Below are 19,565 nucleotides of genomic sequence, written 5' to 3' on the forward strand. Positions count from 1 at the left end.
ACTATTTAACACCAGCACAATACTGCAGCTACTCACACAAGGTACTGTATAGAATACTATTTAACACCAGCACAATACTGCAGAATTCACCATGATTCTGGAGCACACAAGACTCACTATGACACAAAGACGGTAAGAGAGGGTGAGAGACTGAGGGAGGAAGAGTGAGAGAGAGCCACCCTCCACCAGATGCTGGTCCCCAGCTTCTGTTCAGTGATGGAGCGGACGGCAACAGGCCTTCACAGCCCTCCTCCAATTCAGCCCCCCCCTCCCTCCCCAGATGCCAGAACCCTTTCAGTTGGGGCAATGTTTTCAGTGGAGGGGGATGGAGGGAGAGAGAGACCCCGTTAACACCTTGCATTAAAATGCGTCTCGTATCGAGATTGTATCTAGATAATGATATAGCCTGATTACATTTACACCTGGCATTAATATGCGTTTCGATTATCTTCAACCCGATCCGTTTGAGATCCGATCGACTCTGTCCAGCTGACAATCGAACACATCCTGTTTGTGCTTGAATATTTTCTTCCGACCAAATTGAGAATAGACACTTTTGTCTCGTCTGGACTCCAACCTTGACCAGGATCCATTTTAATGCTTTCTTGCTAGCTGCCATGGAAGCCTGCTCCTTGCTGGTCTGGAACCGGCGCGTTCCAACGGCTACATATTTCCGCCCACGTTGTTGATATGTGGATTAAAAACGCATTTCCATTTACACTTATATTAAATGTGGTCGAAATGCGTCCCTGACCACCTCCGGAGGTGGTTTGGCCGATCGAATCGCAATCCGTCCTCAAAATGTTTTGGGTGCATTTACACCTGTATTTTCATGTGGTTTAGCACAATCAGATTACAATCTGATCACCAAAAACACATTTTAATGCAAGGTGTAAACAGGGTCAGAGAGAGAGAGAGAGCTGTAGTGTCTGGAACAGGCTATGGTTGGCTCTTTTAATGCAGTGGTTTCTTGTCTTAGGTACCCCCTTGAGCTGTTCTGCCATGCCAATAGTACCCACTCACTCATGCGTGTTGATGATTCTCCTAAAGGTCTTCTATTAAACTTTTAGTTTCTGCTGTAACACATGAGTGACCTGCCGGAGAAAGGGGGGGGGGGTGACTAGTTGGGGTGTGCACATACCATTTTAGCAATGGGCTTATGAAATCACTTATTATTACCTAATCACAATATTTTCGTATCATTTTCATATCATTTGGAATGAAATTGTAGCCCCCAATCTTTCCACGTACTCCCTGCAAGCTGTTCAAGTACCTCTAGGGCAGGGGTCTCAAACTCAAATTGGCTTGGGGCCACTTCTGGTATCATCAACTCATAGGAGGGCCACTTCAATGTCAACTTCAAGTACTACTAACTATAAGAAAGTGCAATATTTCTGAAAAAAAAATTCCATATTTTTTCCAAACATTTCCATAACTAGACTCGCAAGTCAGTCTCTAAATGTTGCAAGACTATTCCATAACTAACATTTTCATCATACAAATTCAAACCAGTTTCTATACATTTTAATATATTTTAACAGTAAGTGCAATTCTTTTTTCCTTACTTTTATTTTATCTTGAATAGCCTACATTTGTACTTTATTCTGTTTTAGCTGCAAGATGCATCACTTCTGTAAGCCTGCCCTGGACCTGTACTATTAAAGTTCAAGTTTGTTTCCATTTCTTGCCAGACACTTGAATACATTTGTAGTCTATTTCTTGCCAGACACTTATCTTGAAAGAGAATCTCAGCTGTGTGGCTCGGTTTTTCCTCTCATCTCATTATGACTTCTCCATGTTTAGTAATGAATAGCTCTTGACATTATATTCCTTCAGAACAGCGACTTTGTTCATGCATGTCAGGCAGGTAGCATTTCCATTGAACACAAAAATACTGCAATGTCTTTCTTGCAACTGTCTGTGTTCCCAACGTTCGTTAACCATGAAAACGGCCTCTTGGTGGCTAGCTGCATTTTGTTCATAATTCATAGTCGCGTGCGGATTGATTGCACCTGGCTGTGACTGTATGCAGCATTCATCTCGTGCGCTACGCACAAGCATTTGGCCCCACAGCATTTGGCCCCACGTTTGAGCGACTTGAATTTCGAATTGTAGGCCTGCCTGCCGGCGCCGTGTACGAGAAATTATTTTGAGGGCCGGATTACATTATATTTCTGACATCATGTCGTGGGCCGGACACCTGGTTTGGAACCACTGTTCTAATGAACAGACCATGTTTAGTTCTTCTAGGGGTAATGAACAGACCATGTTTAGTTCTTCTAGGGGTAATGAACAGACCATGTTTAGTTCTTCTAGGGGTAATGAACAGACCATGTTTAGTTCTTCTAGGGGTAATGAACAGACTCTATTTAGTTCTTCTAGGAGTAATGAACAGACTCTATTTAGTTCTTCTAGGGGTAATGAACAGACTCTATTTAGTTCTTCTAGGAGTAATGAACAGACTCTATTTAGTTCTTCTAGGGGTAATGAACAGACTCTATTTAGTTCTTCTAGGGGTAATGCCGTTGGACACACGTCCTAAAACAGGCTGGAGGAGGCGTTGAGAGATGGGGAGGGAGGGGGCTGATATGGAGTGAGAAGACGGGGAAGAGGGGGAGATGAGGAAGGAGAACTGAGTCACCCTCCAGAGTGGTGGGAGGTGAGGCAGCCTGGACTAGAGGCTGTGGGAGGGAGAAAGCAGAGACAGCGCACCTGACAGGTAGAAAAGATTAGGAAAAGGAGACAGGAGAGAGAGAGAGAGAGAGAGGGGTAGGGAGAGAGATAGAGAGACGTAGGGAGGGTGAGAGAGAGAGAGAGAGTTGTGGTAATTGCTGCAGTGTACCCGGACATAATTAGACAGAGGGGCAGTGATTAACCTCTGAGCAGCTCGGGGCCAGAAGAGCAAAAATACAGTAATTACATTCTTCTAGCATCCATGCCGGCGGGAGGCGCCGTGAGCGGCTCGCTTCTTATACAGTATCACTGAACTGTCAACAGAGAGGATGATGACCCAGACAAGAATAGCGCACGGCGCCCGCCCACACCAGGAAGAGTCTGTCTCAATGCTCAGTACAGGCACTTCAGCACATCACAATCAGACCTGTGGTAGAAATACAATTTGAAATCCTTTCTGTTACTTCAGTCTCAGTCTACCTGAAGACTTTTCACAGTGCATATTCTTAGCCTAGGGCTATGTACTAAGAGTTAACCCTGGGTTAATTTAGCCCCCTTTAACACACATTGTTAACCTAGGGTTAACCTAAGCCCAGAGCTATACAACTCACACTGCAGTTCTTCTAGCCCTGGGTTAAATGCCCGTTGGAACACGCAACTTATGTTTACAGTACATTCAAATGATGTGTGACTACTCATTAAGAGCAAGCAGCAACGGTAAAATGTTGCCATCTAGTTTGTCCTGTACTGATTTTTCCGACCACTCAGAAACAATTCAATCTTTTAAAAGTTTACGGACATAATTGTTTGTTGTGTGATTGGACAACAAAAACGTGATGCACCTTTTAGCCCGGTGTTTAGTTGATTTTCAGGGGATAACCCCGCAGACTCAGGGCTAACCCTGCTCCGGAGCAGTGCCAGCAAGCCCTAGGCTACAGTCAGGGTTAGCCCACTTTGGAATGTGCCAGGATGGTGCCAGTGTGAAAGCTTTCTTAGCCTGGGGCTAAGAAGGTTCTAAGAATGTGTTTACAGTACAGTACCGGGTGAAAAGCCCTCTGGAGTGCTAGGTGGGTGTTTTTATTTATTTATTTATTTATTTGTATTATTATTTTTTACAGCCCATTGGTTCCATTGTGTCAGACTCAGACACAGTAATGGAAATGAGTTCAGTATTTGGAGTCAGGTCTGATCCCTATTGAGGGTGGCGTGAGGCAGGCAGAGCATATAGTTCTTTTGGCAGACATGGTGCTCGGTCCCTGGGCCGGGAGTGAATCCTCCATACAGCAGATTAACAATGGCGGAGTGGAACCACACTTCCACAATTTGGTTTGAAGTCTGCAGCACCTGCACAGCATCTCACCCATGTCATGTATCTTGTACTGTGTGAGGATCTCCAGTGAAAACATGAAGTAACTTATTGGGGATCGGATAATATCACTGTGTTGAAATGAGACCGAGAGGGTTTGTTTGATTCGAGGCACTCGACGTGTCTACGGCAGGCCTTCTCCTGTGTGTCGTAGATCACCTCCATACTGTAGGAGGTTGGGTGTAACGATACCTGCAGGTCAGCTGCCAAGTGTGGGTCAGTAGACTGGCCGCAGCAGTGGTCATTCGTACAGCACTGTACATAAACAAGGAGAAGTCCCGACTCTGCTGACTGACAGCGTTTCAATTACCACTTCAATTACACTATCAGTAGATACATCCATACTGCACACATGTATGTACTGTACTGAGCTAACAATCTCTGTTGGCTTCGCGCAGATGGTACAGTAGAGGTTGATCAGACAAACGGAGTGAAAAAGCTGTCATCATGGATACCAATCAAATCTCATTGTGTACTGAGGCTGAAAATAAATGTTCCTGTCGCTTACCTGGGCCTGTTCCAGAAAGCGGGTTCAATAAAGTCTGGGTCTAAGGCTGCGTGCACACTATGGGTATTTTTAAAATGCGCTGCGGATTTCGGGAGCTTATTTTCCATTCAAAGCTATGGGAAAAGAACAAAATGCGGGCGGATATTGAAATGCGCTGCGCATTTGCGCTGTGCGCTGGCCAGAGCGGATTCCTGAAGTTGAAAATAGTTCAACTTTTTGAGAATTAACTTTAGTCACATACATGGAAATGAGTTGATGTTGTGTAGGCATAAAGATGAAATGATAAACTGTCATTCAGCAATTCCACTATAATTAGCCTACGGTTAGCTGCAAACTTCATGCCGCAACGAAAGATCCTGTCTCTGGGTGGACAGCTGTTCAACTCGCCTGGGACCAGGTCCCCTGAAGCTATTTCGCCTGGCTGCCCATCACGTTGTTTTGAACAGAATGAATACCACCTACTAGCAAACAAAACATGTTCAGTCACAATTATACTATTAAAACTAAGATGCCTGGATAAAAAAAAGAAGTTTTCCAACTGATATATTTGACGAAAGTAGATTAATAAGCAAGCCGATTTTCCTTGCTAACTCAGAGCGGGGAGAGCCATGAACGTGCGTTTACATTTCACATCTGTTCGTGGACTACAAGAACGCGTCATTGATACCTTTGACTGCGCATGCCAAAGGCACCAATGACGCGTCCTAGATGGCGCGGTCCTATAGGGCTTCACTTTTTTGAGCAGTCAGTGAATGGAGTGACCCTATCCAGTTCTATTAATACATCCATGGACGTAACCCTCTCGATATCGTCCAGAGGAGACACTGCTCGACCACTAGCTCTGGCTGACAGCTCTTCCTGCAATCATTTCCATTTTATCGTCCCTCACCACAGAGTAGAGGCCATGGAAACTGTGACATCCATGGATCTCGCTCAATGCCTTGAAGTAGTTCCGCTTCCTGAATCCCCTCTGCGGATTGATCTACACATCTACAACAGTCGCTTCAATACAAGTCAATGATCAATAAAACCCTACAGGATCCATACTTTGCGGCGAATTTGATGTCAGAACACCAACGGACACCAATTACCCCTTCGGTGAGCTTCTTGTCTTTGAAATCGAGAGTTTAACATGTTTTTGAAAGATTTTTCACGGTGCCCACCCACATCTATTGTATTACCTAAACGGTGGTAGAGCAATTATCAGACTTTCTCAAAAGTGCTAGTTTTGTCAACTTTTGATCTGAACCATTGTATATGATCATAAGTAACCTTAAAACAGGGCTAAACATGCATTTTCCCTTTACTACTCCTTTAACTGTCTTCCTGGAACAGAAAACCCAGGCTTTCCCTTATTTGAGGCTTAGCGAACTCAGGATTTGCACTAAACCCACTTTCTGCAATACCCCCCTGGTTAATGAGCTACAGTATACGTACATTGTTGATGTTTACCATCTTCATTGGACGTGGTCATAACATCTGAAAATACAGAAAACTTTAATCAAACTTGACTACATTTGAACATTACATTAGCATTGCATCTGAAGTAATTTTCTCCTGTCTCTGAAATAACCTTCTCTATCTAGATTCTTTGTGCTTCACTGACTGGAAATCCATGTTTAATTATATTCTGCCCTCTCTAAAATGCTATCTCACCTCTGTATTCAATTTCATTTCCCAAAACCAGTAGTGATGTTTTTCAATAGTAACTCTTCATTACAGACAAACACATAAATACATCATTACACACAAGTGAATTAATTATGCTTCGAATGTTGGATTACACAGCCCAGAGAATCTGCATGAGAAGTAATTTGCCAAGTGGCCTTCTGTTAATCTGTGGATGCCGACGGAGCAGAATGAGGTTAATTCAGTGAGTGTGAATAAGGGAGGATGGTATTGGCTATCGCAGCGGCAACATTTGTCTCAGCCGTGCTCTCGTATCCAGTGGGGATCTCATGTTCAACCCCCCACCATTAGACCAAGAGGTGGTCTGAGAGTCGAGCGGAGCTACCTGCTCTCCAGTGCTGCGTAGCTCCAAAGCCCCCGTGCTCTAATTCTGACAGCTCTGGTATTTGTTCTCTGTCTCTGTAGCAGCCTGAACTTGATCTGAGGCCGTCTGTAGATTGTCTTGCCCTGACTGCGTCACCCTATCGCTGTTTCAGTGAAAAAGTTTTTTTGTTATTTTGATCAAGTAGGACTATATTGATTTCTATGCTACATGTAATAATTAAAGCTTTCTATGCGGTGTATTCCTAACCAAGAGAGACTACCAGGAGAGTAGTGAACAGTGCAAGAGTAGCATAGCCACACGGTCTAATGTGGAAAGAGCAGCCTTGCGCTGTAGAATGTACGCTTGCTTAGATATTCCTTGCTCCAGGCACCTTATTGAATTAGCTCTACATTCTCCCTGGCTGTGTGCGGGAGTATCTTTACTTGGTGATCTTTAGCGAATAGAGAGTCTTTACACTGTTGCCTTTGGTGAATAAGAATATCTTTATCCTAAAAGAGCCTTTAGTTAGTATAGTGTCTTTCCTCAGGGTCTTTCAGTGGGTAGAATATCTGCTGTGGACTAGGGGGAGTTGAGCGGTCTCATTATCCAAGAGCTCTGCTCGGTCCTCTGTGGAGTCTCTGCCCCCCATCTCTACCCACCCCACCCCTATCACTTCCCCTTCTTCTCTCCCTGGAAGGTCAAATTAATTCCTTTTCATAATTTCCTGTCAGCGAGATCCCCTAAAGAGAGCCTATTCGCGGCTCCATGCCGGAAAGATGTGATTAAGGTTAAGAAGAAGTGAACATCCCACCTTTTTTTGCATATCACACTTAATGAAGTATCGCTAGTTCACTCCGCTAGAATCGGAACCTCGAACAACAGTGTGGACGCTGTAGGTGACGCCTCGCATTAGGCGCGTATCTCGGCTCCTATTCCAAAGGGTAGGTGTCATTTGGAACCAAATGGCCGTGCTTGTCCGAGGAGCTGTCTGTGCAAAAGCCCGACTCATTAGTGCCGGCTTCCTACCGTCTCTGGGCACGGAAACCCTGCGGCGAGGGACAATGTAGCGCGACACGGCTAACAGCAATAATGCTGTACAGAGGAAATACAGAGGAATAATTATACCCGCCGCTGCAGATGCCCAAACTCTGTTTATTTATGCCAAATGGAGACGGGCTTAACGAAGCGCCGCCCAGGTGCTTTGAAACGATTGAGGAACAGTGTGGTTCTGTGAAAGAATATTATTGTCTACCTTTTTTTTTTTGATAACCGTGGGCTGTAATTCCCCTCGATGTGGTGTTCAGGCTCCCTGCTCCGGTTACTAATTAGAGTGCTGTTTCCCAATTCTCCAATAACTGCCCGGCCGCCATCTTGTCTGCTTTGTACCCCGCCAAGCATTGTTGGGAGTTGGAGAACGCCAAGGTTAGAACTTGGTAGCACATTTCATGTTTTTTTTATCCAGGGAGGAGCGGAGAAATACAAAAGTACAACAGCCCTCTCTCTCCCTCTCTTCCTGGGTCTCTCAGTCTCTTTCTCTCTCTCTTCCTGGGTCTCAGTCTCTTTCCCTCTCTAACCTCTCGTCTCAAGGACGCCAGAGCAGAACACAGCGAAGCATGAAAAACGTGCAGATCTCCTAATGAGGCTGAAGGAGAGAGGGCATCGCTAGAATTCAAAAGATGGAAAAACCCAGAGAGAGAGAGAAAGAGGGCATGCAGGTGGAATAGCCCTGAGGCTTAGGACTGTAGTTGTACAGCGTACGTGAGGAGCTCCACGCACACACACACTCGTCTTTTATTTTCCCCCCCGCTCTTTTTCTTTCTCTCTTTCTTTTTAAATCAACCGGCGCGGCCGGTTCAGGTTTCACCGTGTCGTGCCGCGCTCATCAGTTTACCGGGAAATGAAGAGCCATTAAAAAGGCATCGCCGCGCCGGCCGGGTTCCACTCAGTCTAGCGCCGCCGCCGTCTCCAGACTCCCCTCCGTCTCCAGCCTCCCCTCCGTCCTCCCCCCGCTGCCGCCCCCCCCCCCAATCCTCCCCGACCGCCGGGGTCCACGCCGCCAGGGCGGCCGCTCGGAAGCCCGGACGCCAGGACACAGGCTCGCCAGGTCGGCTTTTCTCAGCACTCACTCATGATCCGCCCGACCCGGATCAATAGCCGGGACACTTATAGCCCTGCCTGCGCTTTCCCAGGCCTCGGACCGGCCGTCTCCCTAACATACTGCATGTCAGTCCTGCAGGAGCTCCTGGCCCCGGTCCTAATGTACATCCACTAGCTAATGGAGGGACAGGACGAGGCGGAGAGAGAGAGGGCACTTAAGACAAAGGCGTTTGATGTCTTTGTCTGTTGCCATGGTGACCTTAGCATCGCAGGGCCAGTCTGTGGGGCGAGCGTTAATGCGGCTCGGCTCGTCGTCTTACAGCACTTCCTGTGCTCTCTGCAGTCCTGCCTAGCTCAGTTCCATTAGATAACCCCCCCTGTCGTTAGGACCCGACAATACCTGCTAGCCAAATGTGCCAGAGACCTCAGAAGCAGAGACAGAACAACCGGATCCAAGTTCAACGGTTTAATAAAGATCAAATACCTTACCTAACGTAAACTAAAGCTATTGGGCGTGTGTGTGCCTGGTAGGAATGTGAATGGAGTGTGTGCTAGACTACGTGTGTGAGGCAGTGTCTAGGTGCAAAGCTAAGTGTGGTGCGAGTGTAAATGTACCGGGGAGTGTTGTGTATGTGCTGCAGAAGAAGAGCCCCTAGTGGCAAGGGTGAGGCGACAGTGAGGGTCCGAGAGGGGGGTTCCTGGGTCGAGGGCGTGGGGGGGGGGATCCGTCTGGGAGGGTCCTGGGAAGGGGAGCGCGGGGGAGATGGGGTCCCGGGGAGGAACGAGAGGGTGGTGGGGAAGAGTGGTGGAGATGGGGCTTAGGAGGTTTGAGGGAGGGCGTAGGTGGAGCTGGGGAGACACTGGGTCTAGAGCCGGAGGGAGCCTGGGAGAGGAGAGGAGAGATACGTGTCACAACACACACAACAAGGAGGTCGACCCGTGGGAGCAGGGTGCTCGAGGAGGCTCTAGTGAGGACTAGGACTGACCAAACAGTATTCAACGTTCAAGCACCCAACGTCTGTCTCCAGCAGCCTGAAGTAGTGCCGAGCCCAGGCGCTGATTGGCTTCAGCTGGCCAGATGGTAATGGGCAACACCTGCTGCTGAACCAGACGCCGGGACCAACCTCAATGATGACGCGTTGAGTGGGACTGGGAACGGGACTGGAATCGGCTTGGGCGTGGGGGCACAACACCTGTCTCCCTAACCCTAACTCCCTGTCTCCCTAACCCCCTGTCTCCCCAACCCTAACCCCCTGTCTCCCTAACCCTAACCCCCTGTCTCCCTAACCCCCTGTCTCCCTAACCCTAACCCCCTGTCTCCGAGTCCTACTGTATACGCCTAGAAAATCTGATTCTCCATTGAAAGGGCTTCTTAGTTCTAAACAAAACTTTAGTCCGTGTTCAGGAAAGTGAAATCTTTATTGAAGACCCATTTTTTCTCCCTGGCCTTCAATTCCAGCGGATCCTGACTCCCAGGCTAGTGTGTGTATTGTTGTCTTTGTGGGTATTGTTGTGTTTGTGTGTATGGTATTGTTACACTTACAGTACCTGTACAGCACTTTGGTCGGCCGCCATTTTTAAATGTGCTCTATAAATAAAGTTGGAGTTGAGTCGAAGAAACTGGCACTTTGGGGCTTGGGCGAGCTTCTTGGGAAATATTTGCCTCTGCTGGTAATGAATTCTGGTTGATACGCTCAGGTTAGCCTGTAGACAGTGAGCAGGTGTGAGGATGTGAAACCGATGCGTCTTCCTTGACACAGATCTGCTCTGAGCGCTAACATGTTCTCTCAGATGCATATGGACGGAGGAGGAAAGGGGAGAGACGGAGAGGAAGAGGGGAGCGCCAGGGAGGGGAAATGATGTGTATCAAGAAGCTACATAAAAGGAAATGATGGATAAAATACCTCTCCTGCATCATCATTTGCACGGTGAGGATTTATGACGGCGAGTTTAGCTGCACACCTGCTAATCCATTATTATGGTAACGTCCTGCACTCCGAGGGCAAACATGATTGATGGCGATTGTTAACTTCGGTTTGGGGGTGATTATTAACTAAATGTCACAGGGCTTTTAATGTGGTGCCATGGTGTAATTATCTATCGTGAGACAAAGTCACCACAACAACATCATTTGTCAAATCATTTTTTGTTCTGGAGATATATATTAATTTGTGGAAATACTATGTGTTTACTTGAAAAGTAAACATCTATTTGGACAAAACAATGTGCAGAATACTTTGAGAAGGCTACTGTTAAGAGCTACTTCTCTTCTCTCCTCTTCTCAGAGAATCTCAATAATTACAATTACAGACAGACCCGAAGAGGGTCTTTAATCCACAAAGTGACACACACATTACACCCAGGTCAGAGGTGACACAGCATACAACACAAACACACACACACACACACACACACTCACACACTCACACACACACACACACACAATTCTGCGTTTTCCCATCCAAACTGTCCTCCAGGGCCAGCCAGGAGCAGTGGGCAGCTGCGTCAGTGGCGCCCAGGGACCAAGTCCAAGTGCTCGGTCCATGTCGTGGTCAGGAACTGGACTGGACTGGAGAGTGTCTGTTCTTCTGCATGTTTTTCGTATTGGGAGGAAAGGTTCTCCCCTTGCGAACACGGAGAACGGGGGACGGCCGACTCCGCCCAGAAAGGCCCGGAAGACCTTCTTGCTGTGAGGCGACAGTGCTTAGTACTGTGATTTTGGGGTTCAGTATCTAGCTCAAGGACACTTGGGCACACTGCCAGCAGCTGGGATCAAACCGGAGATGTTGCGATCCCCAGCCAGCTGCTCTACCTCCCGTGCTACGTGACGCCCCCTCAATAGCTGTATTAGATCATACAGGCTACCATCAGTATAGAGCTGTATTGTTGTTGTAGGCTATATATTCTGTATAAACCGCCATTGTTGAGCAGTTTACCATTAACCCTCTTACACGCCCTCGCTGCATTCCTCTCTCCGGTTGCCGACGGTAATTTGAGTTCCCCACATTTGAATGGACCTGCTTGTGCTCAGAGTGGTCCTTATCTGGGCTTTGTCCCCCCCCCCCCCCCCCCCCGCCTTCCCCACGCTTCATCGCAGCACACAGAAGCACTCAGCGGCTCCGGAGAAAAGAATAGGCTTGCATCGGCAACCTTGATCAACAAGCATTCGTCATCAGATATAATTGGTGCCACTGCCATTCACATTTTTTTTCCAAGCTGTAATTACCTGCCAAGATGTCATATTTTTGCTCAAATGGAAAAAAACAGCATGCAAAGTCAAACTGAAAGTGAAATCATTGGCTGCTGTTTTTTTGTCCCTCATGAAACATGAAAGCTCGAAGGGAAAGAAGAAAATGGTGTGTTTTTGTTTTGTTTGCTTGTGAACCAGTAATGTCTTTAAAGACATGTACTCTACATGCAGTAGCCTACCCTTCTCACCACAGTACCGTCACTCTGCTGGAGCTATAATGACTCGTCAAGCTATTTAAAAACAGACTCGATAGAAGTTCAAACGTTCAGATCCACGGCTGCTGTTAGATAGCCAAGTAGACCAGGAAGAACAATAGCAGGGATTAATTAATTCACCCCCAAACTAGCTGAACTTATCTTGTGTAAAAATGAAACCGTTCTCCTAACGGTTGGCTTTAGGGCCATTTAGTCATGGTTCAGCCTCTCCGGATTTAAGAATTAACAGGGAGTGAGCAGTAGCTTTTATCAGTTACAGGGGCTAAATGAATTCAGAGGGCTTGGTGCATCACAGAGTTCTAACTTTCGTTTTAATGACTTTATACATATTTACAACCCAGGGTTGCCAGGAGGGTGAGATATAAATGAGCCTTCTATTTGTAAGTAGCTAATGTTATGATTCTCGGCCTCTATTTTCTGTGCTTCTGTTATATATTGTGTGTGTGTCTGTCTGTGTGTGTGTGTGTGTGTGTGTGTGTTTGAATTCTGCTACTGTATGTGCGTGTGTCAAGGTGTTTGTGTTAAGGTACAGTATTGTGTGCATTTGTGTGTGTGTGTGTGTGCATGCATGCTCATCTTCTCTGTGCTTGCTATGATGCAATATTGAATGTCCTCCTCTTACACTCTACACTGCCATCTGTTGAAGCACCAGTGATTGCATGTATTATCCATGCGTTGTACCTCAACTACCTCCATCAGGGCGCGCATGTGTGCGTGTGTGTGTGCGCGTATGTGCGTGTTAGCTGCCGCAGGCCTAGCTTGCCCTCTATTAAAGATTTACACTGTTCACAGAGGGAGTTATTAAACCCCAGAGCCTCATCACGGTGCTCCACTTCCAGGCCAGTTTGTAGCATTGTCAGGAGATTAAAGCAAGTTCATTGAAAGGTCTTTTAGCTATTCCCCAAGATTGATCTCCCTCCAGACCTTTGATACTGGAGCTAAGGATGACACTTCATTCTCTTCTCTCTCTCTCTTTCTCTCTCTCTCTCTATCTCTCGCTCTCTTTCTCTCTCTCTCTCTTTCTCTCACTCTCTCTCTCTCCATCCCCCCCCCCACACACCCAAATAAGACAACTTGGACAATCCTGCTATAATTACACTGTTTGATCATACCCCAAAACTAAGCTTTCCTAAAGAGTTATTCTTGTAATATCCTGCAATGATGGAGGAAACCTGTCTTATATGTTGCAACCTGTGCTGAAGTCTGGTAGCTGGGGGGCTGCTGAGTTAGCTTAGCGCAGCAGGGCTAGCTACTGTAGGCTAACACCTGCCACTGGTGCCCACAGATGGGAACATGCAGAAGAAATGGGTATCCTTCTGTGATGGGTCTGGGCATAACAATAAAACACTCTACACCCACAGTAATTTATTCTCTGCAAGCTGTTGACATTTTACAGAAATGGCTCCAGGTGTCTGTACTGTTACTTCTACTGTATGTCAGTTTGCATTTATGTAACTGAGGTGTATTATTTAGGCCGGTGATATGTTTGAGATGTTTTTGCTCAGACCCCCCCCCCCTCCCTTCATAGCAGTGTTAATTTTGACAGCAAATTATGATTTGTTTTAGTCATAGTCTTTTGACTAAAATGCAATTTAGTTTTAGTCATATTTTAGTCATCTGACTTGTTTTAGCTTTAGTCTAGTTTTAGTTGACTAAATATCATTACGATTTTACGTGCCAGCGTCGTGCTTCCTTTGGACTCCTGTGACTTACCCACAGCTATCTACAGGTATGGTCGTTCTAAAATCAGAGAGGATAGAAGTTCTGAAGAAAGGATCATTGTACTTAATGAATTTGCTTATTTGATACAAAGGATTTTTATGTTTTACTATAAAACAGATGTAATGTTGAAATGTCAGACTATGTTTTTGCATGAATAAATACTGTGATTGGTTGTTGCATGTGGCTGTGCATGTATTTTCTCGCATTAAAAAATAAACATCAGATGGTGAAGTTCAACAGTGCAGGTTTATGAGGAGTCTACACTGCCCTCTGCTGGTGTGCAACGGTATTGGCAATTTCATGACATGTGTCACATACTTAGAAGTAGCTGCACAGCTTAAAAAAGTAATCATTCATAACGAGGAACAGCGAAAGAGGGATAATAATAGATGTGTGGACTGTGGTGTGGAAGAAAACGTTGAACACTTTCTGTTACACAGTTTGAGGGAGAAAGGCGGAGACTACGAGATGAAATCAGAGGCAGGATGAGATTGGAGTCTAAGGGGATTATTGAGCACTGATGTTGAGGGGTAGGACTCAGCAGGAAGGCACTTTTCACATCCTTGGGTGACAAGGGGCTCTTGAAAAGGATTGTGCCAGCGTCGTGCCAGCATTGCGGCAGCGTCGTGCCAGCGTTGCGCCAGCGTCGTGCCAGCATTGCGCCAGCTTTGTGCCAGCGTTGCGCTAGCATTGTGCTAGCATTGTGCCAGCGTCGGGCCAGCGTCGTGCCAGCGTCGTGCCAGCATTGCGCCAGCGTCGGTCCAACGTCGGGCCAGCGTCGTGCCAGCATTGCGCCAGCGTCGGGCCAGCGTCGTGCCAGCATTGCGCCAGCGTCGGGCCAGCGTCGGGCCAACGTCGGGCCAGCGTCGTGCCAGCATTGCGCCAGCGTCGGGCCAACGTCGGGCTAGCGTCGGGCCAGCATCGTGCCAGCATTGCGCCAGCGTCGGTTCAACGTCGGGCCAGCGTCGGGCCAGCGTCGGGCCAGCATTGCACCAGCGTCGGGCCAGCGTCGTGCCAGCGTCGTGCCAGCATTGCGCCAGCTGATATAGATACGATTTTTATGTAGACAAATCATTTTGTGATTGAGCCAAGTGTTACAACTCATCGCTCCCGACACAGAGATATCATGTGGTACCAACGTCATAATAACTATTGGCTCACTCACAAGCCGTAGAAGTGGGAACCAAACTTGAGACACTCACGCTCATTTTGGACCTGTCAACATTTTTTAAAGGGGACAGCAAATGCTAATTTTCAACAATTTAAAATAACAATTTTGGGGTCCCCAATAAATGTATTTGAGTATTTTACCAGAAAATATCACTCGGATTGAGTGTTATACCAAGCCCAATATGCCTATTTTGAGCTGCGGTTAGCGAAGGCTAACATGCCTTGTGAACTAGGGTGATTCACCTTCGCAACATCCGGCGTAGCACAGTGGTTAGCATGTCGGCCTTGCAAGCAGCAGGTACAGAGATTGAATCCCGTTCAACCATATGTCTGACTTTCGAAATTCAGTCTAGCTGATTCCTTGACTGCTTGCAGCTAAACTGCTTGGCCCCCACATCCCTGCTTGCAGGTATATTTCAGGTTGAAATTACTTAAAAATCCTGCGTTGTACTGACCCAGATTGACAAAGCAATCTGGCAAAAAATGGTGAGCACAGACCAACAGCCTTTTAGGAACTTGAGCGGGAACGTTGCCATCAAAAATAAACTTAATCCACTCAGCTCTTCTGTCCACTGAGGTTGGGAGACGATGTAGCGATTTATACTGGTTATTACACCCAAGAACAGAACATTTAAGGTACGCAGACATTATGCTAGCTTGCAAGGCCAGCAACACTGCAAACCTTTATAGCCAGGTGAGGCAGGTAGGCAGATATATTCAAACGAGAGCGGGATTATTATAATGAGTCTATGCTTCTGATGTCAGAAACACAGATCGAATTGAGTCGCCCGCTGGGAGCTGGGTTTTCTGCATTTCGCCACCCACAACAAAATTAATGGGTTGTCTTACCTGATCGTTTGTGTGTTAGTAGGGCCATCAGAGACTCAAATGTATATGCAAAAACACTGAAAAATTTAGTTTTGCATTTGCTGTCCCCTTTAAATGTTAAATTCACAATCAATAATTTTTGGGGGGAGGAGAAGGAATACTTCTAAAAGCTCTGTAGATGTATCATTTGTATGATGTATGATTTATCCACATCAAAATGTTTTCTATTTCACCTTTAAGTAGTCATGTTATTGTCCAGGCTAGAGCTACTGTGCTGTAAGATCACTGTCTCTGCGCCTCGCTCTCCGGCTGTGTGTTGGATACACTGACAGTTTTACACAACAATGTGTTGGTACATTACATTGCATTACAGTCATTTAGCAGACACTTTTATCCAAAGCGCCTAACAATAATTGCATTTAACGTAGGAAAAGCCAATGTACTACTACTTGCCAGAACTCACAAGTGCATCTCCTTTCTAAAACAAGTGACTAAGAGCATAATCTAGTGCTGAAGGCAAAGTGCAAGAATAGAAATCTGGTAGTGTGTGTGTGTGTTTTTGTGTGTGTCTGTGTGTGTGGGTGTGTGTGTGTGTGTGTGTGTGTGTGTGTGTGTGTGTGTGCGTGCGTGCGTGCGTGCGTGCGTGCGTGCGTTCGTGCGTGCGTGCGCGTCCGTGCGTGCGTGTGCGTGCGTGTGCGTGCATGTTTACTGCACCATAGGTAAAATGATATTGTATGTCTCTCGGGGTTTGCTACTGTGTTGTTTTTTTTCCCCCAGTCCAGAATATAGATGTATGTATCTGTTGAAAAAGCTGAGCTCTACAATAGGGGTCATGTTACTTTCTCCCCTTGTCCCCTTGAGGAGGGAGGGATTGGCTCCACACTGAGCATCAAAAGCAGTGATCCAATGCATGGATCTTTCCATGTGGAGGTGAGAGGTGACTAAGACCCAGGGCGTCTGTCTGTCTGACCCTCGGTTGTTTGAAAGTGACATGAACACAGAGGAAAGGCCAGCTGGGTAAAAGTCAGTTGAGAGAGGTAAATTGAGAGAGTTTATGTGTGTGTGGGTGTGTGTTAGAGGTCGACCGATAATGGATTTTTAAAGGCCGATATAACGATAATTTTGCGCATGGAAAAGCCGATAACCGATTAATTGGCCAATAGCAACAACAAAAAAGGCCACTATCAAGTAAATACCTAAATAAATAAGGCCTATGTACCTTCCTCTCTGAATGATTGCGTTTCGCTGAGGAAAATATCTAAGAATGTCTTCCTCACACCCAAGAGTAGGCTGTATATCCAGGACATTTTGTTAAAATCCCTTCTTCTTCAATCAAGTTCAAATGAAGTAGCCTACTCCTTTTCTTCAGTTGATGGATGGCTGTGGTCCAGATCCTTGTCAATTAATTCAGTATAGCTATTAGCTCAAAAATGTAATGAAACATCCTTAAGTGTGATTCGGTGGATTAGGCCTACAGGCCGTTTGAATAAAGTCTTTTTACAATGGGCATCTGCCACTATGGGAGCCCAGTTCAGCCGATAACAATAGTTTTAAAAACGTCCCATCGGCAGCGATCAATCGACAAAACCAATTAATCGGTCGACCTCTAGTGTGTGTGTCTGTTCTGATTAAAGCCCTACTTCCCCTCCCCATACACACATAAACATGCACACGCACAACCCAGAAGTACATTTACATGCACACATACACTTTACAGTTCCTCCTCAGTGTCTAATCTAATCACACAGTCACCCATGACAATTTTACTGCAGTTGTAATTTCCTCCTTAATTACGGTCGCTGGGCTGAGTTGTGCAAGCTTTAATGGTGTGGTCCTCTGTCCCCTCCCTCCCTCCCTCCCTCCCTCCCTCCCTCCCTCTCCCCTCCTGTCATCTTCCCTCCCTCCCTCTCCCTGTGGACATGGCTCCTCAGCTCCACTCCCTGCGCCGTCGGTTCAGCCATCCACCCGCACCGCCGCTCTCTGTAATTAAAATGTCCGGCGCGTGCCGTAATTACGGCGGGAGGGAGAGAGGGGAGCCGCGGCCGGGCGGCGTTTATAACCTCAACAAATCACAACTCCGCCTCGACCGCAAGGCCCCCCCGCGTCTGCATCTCACCACAGCACCCTCCCCCCGCCCCAAACGATGGGTCATCACCCCTCACCCCAAACGATTGGGTCATCACCCCTCGCCCCAAACGATGGGTCATCACCCCCCGCCCCAAACGATGGGTCATCACCCCCCGCCCCAAACGATGGGTCATCACCCCTCGCCCCAAACGATGGGTCATCACCCCCCGCCCCAAACGATGGGTCATCACCCCCCGCCCCAAACGAAGGGTCATCACCCCCCGCCCCAAACGATGGGTCATCACCGCTAGAACCGCCACAGATCTCAGCCGGTAGGAGCGCGGCGAGAGAGGCTAGCTGAGTCCGGTCCGCTCCAACCCCGTCACCTCTCCCTGCTTGCTAATTATGCAGGGAGGGAGGGAGGGAGAATGTCCATCGCAGACTAATATGAATCACTGTTTTGGCGTCCCTCCCTGCTAATCGTCCTATTTATTGTAATTTGTTCCACTCCAGGCAATGACTCATAAGACTTTTGGATGTAAAACAACCGACCCCCCCAACCCACCCCCCCGCCCTCCTCCACCACCGCCACCGCACCCACCTCCACCCCCATTGGCTCTGCCGCAGCGTTTTGGCCGCGGTGCCCTGGAACGGGTTGAGTTATGGCGCGGCACGTATTTTAGTGTCCCCGCCATAAAGCTGGCCGGGGGGAGGCATGGCAGGAGCGAGCAAGCGGGGCCGTGCCAGCCGTTTATATCCCTGGAACGCTCGCCACGCCCGGGCCCTCCGGGGCTAACAGGCCCCCCCCCACCCTGTAGATATTAACAAGGGATATATTATCTCTCATTATGCACACATTAAATCATCTTTTCAAAATGTAGACTGTGGACCTTTTTTCTTTTTCTTTACAGCCGCAACCGCTCACAGGAACCCCGAGTTCCTTTCTTTTCCCCAGTTTTACTGGACTTTTCAAATTCTCGAACTTAAATTCAGCTCTACTGCAAGTATGCCTTATTACTGTCCTATTCTGCCATTCAACCCAGATCACCACCCGAATCACAGTACAAGGAGTTGGGGTTAGAGGGCTAGGGGGGTGTACAGTATACATGTGGGAGTAGGTTTTGATCCTGCACTTTTGTAATAAAATGCTCTTGAGATTTATTTTATTTTTGATTTATGGAGGCGGGCCGTGGTGCTTAGTTAGCAGTGGGAGTTTCCTCTGACCAACATCACAGTGGACCTCCACATCACACCTCTGTGTTGAAGCCCAGAGAGAGAGAGAGGGGGGGGGGGGGCGCAAGAGAAAGACGTGGAGAGAGAGAGGGACAAAATGAGAGAGAGAGAGAGAGAGAGAAAGAATGAGCTGCGAACAAGAGAATGGTAAAGAACTGATGCTTAGAGAGATAAAGAGTGGGGAGGGGTGGATAGAGGGAGAGAGAGAGAGAGAAGTGGGGGGGGGAGACGGAGAGAAAAAAGGAGGAGTACCAAGTGCACATGAGAGAGAGTTCATGAGGATAAGAAAGGGATATTAATAATGCAGATAGACCGATAGATACTAGTAGATACTTTATTGATCATTTTGTGTTACAGCAGTAAGGACAACAACAGCACAGTCAGGACTAAATATGAATTTACAGTAAGTACACCCAACTATTAAAAAACATACATACAAAATT

General features: G+C 47.0%; 1 protein-coding gene across 1 annotated transcript in view; it reads left to right on the forward strand.

Moving 5' to 3' along the window:
• samd12 (sterile alpha motif domain containing 12) overlaps positions 1-19,565 on the forward strand; it is a gene marked incomplete at both ends in the record, with an annotated part of 87,779 nt that overhangs the window by 29,483 nt on the left and 38,731 nt on the right. The gene's annotated exons all lie outside the window — the stretch shown is intronic.

The sequence above is a fragment of the Borostomias antarcticus genome, assembly GCF_949987555.1.
Source record: "Borostomias antarcticus genome assembly, chromosome: 21".
Lineage (NCBI taxonomy): Eukaryota > Metazoa > Chordata > Actinopteri > Stomiiformes > Stomiidae > Borostomias > Borostomias antarcticus.